We start from the raw sequence: 6,000 nt of genomic DNA, 5'->3' as shown, positions 1-6,000 counted from the left end.
TCCTGAAGCCGATACCTATGGGTTCCAGCCATAAATAGTTTTTTCCTTCTTCCAACAAATGTACGTTTGTAAATATGCAGCTATACATGTATTGGAGAGAGAACATCAAATGTAAATACACTTATCATTTGAAAATCAGAGGATCAAATTTGCTACTGTGTTCCTTCACTGCTTGCTTTCTTACTTTAAGCCTTTTTTTGTGTACATAAAAATTCAATTGGGGAATTCTTGCCTTCATTACATTGTTTTAAACAATAAAGCATTACAAAAGCAATGTTCTGAATAGATAAGTTTATTGCATATGGAAAATACATTGTCACCGTATACATGGTCACATCATATATCTTCTAGTGCCTCCAATTCATGTGGGGCTGCAACATCTTTACAAATGATCTGATGCTCTCTTCTTTTACTTAGCTTCCGATCATCGAGCTTGAAGCAAAATTGATCTGGAGGATTCTGAATAGCTACTTCTAATTCCTTCCTAACATATTCGAGAGTCCAATTCTCTTCCACTTCCAATGTCAAAGATGGGTGACCCTGTCGAACCATAACTATATCTATCAAGCAAGAGTGGCTGCCATCTCTTGTATCTTGGTCCATGCTTTCCCAGTTGTTGTTGATCCATCGCCACCTTCTATAAGTAAATGACATGCACAGATGTTGCCTGGCAATATAGTATCTGATTCCAAAATATCATTAGGATAATTTTCCGAGTATAATCAAATAAGCGTTGTAACTGTTTCACAAAAATACATTTTAATGTTTTAACACTCACCGAAATGCAATGTCGGAGGTGTTCAATCGACATTCGATCAAATCATCTCCCTTTGATGATTTCACTCTCCAACCTTTGTCAAACAAATGATCAAGCCAGGCTTCATCTACATCTTTGCACACAAAAGTTGTTCTAGTTTTTCTCAATTGTTTACAATCAGAAAATAAATGAACAAAGCATGCAATTGGAACAAACAAACTTAAGTGCACATTTCTTGCACCAATGCTAGGCTTCATAGCACATTTAATATCATTAAACATTTTGGTCCTGTATGACTCTATCACTTCTGTGTCAAGCAATGGCCACTCCGGACTATCAAGTGCGGGCAACGGAATACGTTCCAACTTTCCATGTCGACTCGATTGAGTGGGCAAGGTATAAAATGAGTCATAGAAATATGTTCTACTTCTTGCGAGATCACTTGGTGCACGACCTTCATATTGAAGTTCCCCCACCTCACCATGTACGACATTCAAGAACCCCGTCAAGCATTGTGCAGGCTCCCACTCCTGAAGATTGGATGGGTACAAATCTGTGCAAGGCAGAAAAATGTATATCAATCACCTTATTTGCAACATTGAAATACAAAACACAAGCACTTACAATGTGGTCTGTGTCTTGGAAGTCCTTCCAATGGTCCCACGTTGATCTCTTTTTGCATGAATACATGCTGGATCAACACTTCTTTGACAGTTTTCCCTCCTGGTGCCATCTTAAAGTCAAGGATCCTTCCTTTCCAATGTTTGGCCAAGTCTTCAGATGCCTTTCCCTTCACTCGGTAGTGGCCTTGTTTTCCTGGCTGCATAGTGACCCAAGAGTACTTCCTGTATACTTGGGGAATCCATTCTTCGTTCTCGTCTTTTATGTTATACAACACAACAGATGAGATACTGCTCCTTGCTCGTTTTAGTCCACTTTCGGGTGCCATGATAGATTAACAGACGTATGAGAAAGAAGAAGTAGCAGAAAGTGGATGACTGGGCTAACCGCTTTTGTGGATCAAGGAGAGAGGATGAAATGAGGGACGGTGTGTTCTTTTGGGCGCCAAAGATGTTTCAAGATTCAAAAGTGGAACCAAGTTGAGGGAATAACCGGGAGAATGTGTATCTATCTATTCCAAGCATTCAAGCTTCATTAGTTCTAGGGGTGGTGGAAAGAATTTTTTAGTGCTCCACGTCTAACACAGGAATGTGGAAAACATTCTTTTATTGTGTTAGTTTCTGACAAAAAAACGGTTTTAAATATTTTAAGACAAGGTGATGGTTTTTTTTAATATTTCATGAAGATAAGAGTTTCTCCACGTTTTGGGTGGGTTTGTACAGAGGTCCCACCACCGGTGAATCTCGTTCGTAGATTACATGTCACTCAATCTATGTGTCTATTATTATATTATTGTTGAAACAGCCCTCTTTTGAGTCCAGAATTTTCCTAATGTAGGGGTGGGATAGCCTTAGGCAGGATGGCATATGAGGCTTCACCATGGGACCCAATCAGAGTAACCCCTCACATGCGAGTTAAAACACCTACTACTCTATTAAGAATGGCTAGAGAAATAGAAAGGAGGGTTACTATAGTGAGTTAGGTACCGCACCAACAGTACAAAGAGCAACATTGGCCATGCCCAACTATGTGGCAAGATCAATGCAAAAATTCTCAAGTGATGGCAATGCTATACAACACCTCAAGATATTCGAATCGTCTACAAAACTTGTGGTCCGATCGCTTACGAAACAAAAATATTTGTGTTCTCCCTTACACTAAAGGAAAATTGCACCAATTGTATCACTTACGCTAGACGATAGGATTAATTTTACATAGCTTAAGATTGTGTTTGTACCTAGTTTTACAAAAAGCAAAGATAAGTGGAGCCTTGTGGCTCAATTATACAAAATTAAGCAAGAAGAGAATGAGTCTATGAGAGATTATATGTCATGTCTAAAAAACATGAACTCAAGGTGTAAGCCTAGAGAGAGGTTAACATACGAGCAACGCCATGCTTCTGTAGAGGAGTAAGGGACACGAGGATGAATGACTACTTATTGTTGGCCAAGCCAACATCGCTTCATGATTGTTACAAGAAGCTAGCCATCGATTTGGAGGATAACATGCTTGAGTTACAAAATCATGATGATGCCAAATGCGTCACTACGATAGCTCCGTCATATGTGTGACGAACAAGCGTGACAACCTCGGAGACATGAATAAAGGATGTGACCTTAGATGAGCTAAGAACTAGGCTTCTAGATAAGGTAAAGCTAAAAGAGGTAACGGATGTGCCCATCATGAACCAACATCTATATCACCCAATGAGAGCTGGTATGGTGCTCAATATGTAGACTAAATCACACAAGTAGTGTGAGTGTCCTCAGCTGAGGCCTCACTCGTCGTTGATGTACTATACGCATTGTATGTGGCTGGGGAACCACAATACGAATATGTGTAAATACCCATGTCAAACACAATACCTACAAATACCTCAAGTGCCTCAGTTGCCTTCTACACGGCAACAATTAGCTTTACCTGCACCACCTAAGCAAGGACATGCACGAGGGGAAAATCTGTCAAACATGCAAAACCAGGCAAGGGAAATGTATAAACTACCCAAAGTGCCTATACCGCCACCTATCCTACCACAATAACCACCAGCACCTTGCATAATGCCAATTAATCAAATGATCAGTTAAAGAGGTGCCAGAAGAAGGAGAATATGCATGGGAACCTCGGCAAACCATGGAGGCGTCAGATGACATTTGGGAGGTAACCCCAAAGTATTTTCTGATGCAAGGGAACACACACGACTGCCAGTGTTCGAGGCTACAATGCAATGGAAGAGAAAGGAGATTAATGCCACAACAAGGAGAGCCTCACTACAATGCTATCACTGCCAAAGGACTTCGCCATGTGGTTGAGTGTCCTCACAAGGTCAATGCAATGAACCCACAAAATACTCAAGTTAGCGTACACCCAGGATTGAGTTGTGCGGCGAAATGTAGAATTGACCATCTAATCAAGAGTTGTTCTTATAGAGGCACTAGAGAGCCTTCAACCACCACTAATCCAACCACGGGACTTCGAATAACTGGGGTGCGATCAAGCCCTTTTTCTAGTTGCCAAAACGAGAGCTCTTGCAAGTGGGCAGCTACCATGATGGTGGAGAAGGGCAAGAGAGCATGCAAAATTGTAGCTGGTCCAAGTTCAAACATGTACTTAATTTTGACAATGGTCCTTATATGAAACCAAATTTTAAAATTTTGGTTTTAAAAAACAGACTATGTTAGCTAGAACAGTCATATACTAATAAGCATACTCATATTCTAATGAGCATAGCTGTATGCTACCAAAAAAAATGACTATACTAGCTAGCATAGTCTATGTTAACTATATGCTAACTAGCATAGTACTATGATAATTAGAATAGCCATATGCTAACAAGCATACTCATATGCTAATTAGCATAGTTATATGCTAATAAAAAACTGACTAGATACTAGTTAACACAAGCTAATTGTGTGCTAACTAGCGTAGTATATGCTTGTTAGCATATAGTTAGCATAGTCTTCTATGCTAACTAAAATAGCTATATGCTAACCAAAAGAGTCATATGCCTCCTGCAATGTGAAGGAGAAAAAGGGCAAAGAAGGTGGGATGAGGAGACTTTGCAGTGGTTATTTAGCATGGTTTGGATGAAGGAATAGTCGATATTATGACACCGAGTCTTCAGCCAAGATAATGTGCTAACAAGAAAAAAAGTAGTGGTGAAACCCAAATGCTTGAAGGAAATCGAGAAACTAGAGGCTGCACAAGCCCCACTCTTGGAAAGCCAAAATATGTTTGAGGAACAGGAGTAGGCCAGCCAAGCTATTGAAATAGTCTATCCTAGTTGAAACACCATGGGGGAAACAAAACAACTAAAGGACAAGACAAAATGCGCATTTGCATACTTGCACAAGGTTGCAAGTTCAAAATGGTCATTATCTTATCAAACACAAATTACAAAATGATGTTATTTTATTTGAATGCATCAAAATAACAATGTATTTATATTCAATTGCTTAGAATTTTTCAAATTCAATTTTGAATTTATCATAAATTTTATTCACTATTCAACCTATCAATCAAGAAATTGTCAATTACTATGAATAATTTGCTCAAAAAAAATTCTAAACAAATGTTGCAAATTAATGGCCTATAGTAGTTACTAATGGCCTTAGCATAACCAACCTTCAGTTCATGTAGTTTCATCCCCTATACCTTTGCCAAAAAGCTTCCAATGGTCACACGTTATAAAGGGGACAGCTGCAAAACCTGACACATGATGAAAAGATGAATAGTGATTGACAAGCCACATAGTGGATGGTGAGCTTTAAGGCTTCAAGAAAGGTTTAAGCATGTGCAGTGATGATTAACGTGGTAGCTAACAATTGGCCCCTTCAACCAAGGTTTAAGCATTGCGGTGAGATTAATGTGTTGGTATAACAACTGCCCCCCCCCCCCCCCCCCCCCCCCCCCCCCCCCCCCAAGGTGGGTAACCAAGACAATCAAGCACACTATTAAGGCTTAGAGATAAGGGAGCCACTCTACATCTACCTCTAAAGGTAATCGTTGTGTGTGGATACTCTTGATGTTGTCACTGCTCCTGCACTCGATTTGTCACCTTAAAGAGCGACACATCCAAGTGGCTCACTCCATGGGTAGTTATACGCTACTCTCTCTCATACCTAATGGTAGCTAGATAAGCGTAAGGATAGAATAGAGAAGCAAGAGTTGGCCGCAATTGCACAGTGAAGAGTGTGTATTTGCATATTATGAGAAAAGGAGCCTATAAGTGGGGGATTTCGATAGGATGTATTGCTAGTGGTGGTGACGTAGGAATGGTTGGAGCTGCCACTAACGGATTTGTGTTCAATGGGTTTATAGGTACGAGGAAACATTATGCTGTCCGTGCCAACAGATTGATCCTTAGGAGAAGTTACTATGAAATACAACTGCTTAATCTCATAATGAATCCAAGCCTCAATTAGAATATTATGCTGTCCGTGCCAACAGATTGATCCTTAGGAGAAGTTACTATGAAATACGACTGCTTAATCTCATAATGAATCCAAGCCTCAATTAGAATATTATGAGAGAATTTAACTTATGTACAAGCCTTATGTGTTCACACACTTAAAAGTGTGAACGATTGGGCACCCATAAGTAACCTATTTCTTATGCACTACATA

The sequence above is a fragment of the Cibotium barometz genome, chromosome 23 (assembly GCF_041138505.1).
Source record: "Cibotium barometz isolate CiBa-2024 chromosome 23, ASM4113850v1, whole genome shotgun sequence".
Lineage (NCBI taxonomy): Eukaryota > Viridiplantae > Streptophyta > Polypodiopsida > Cyatheales > Cibotiaceae > Cibotium > Cibotium barometz.
This window is presented reverse-complemented; position numbering follows the sequence as displayed.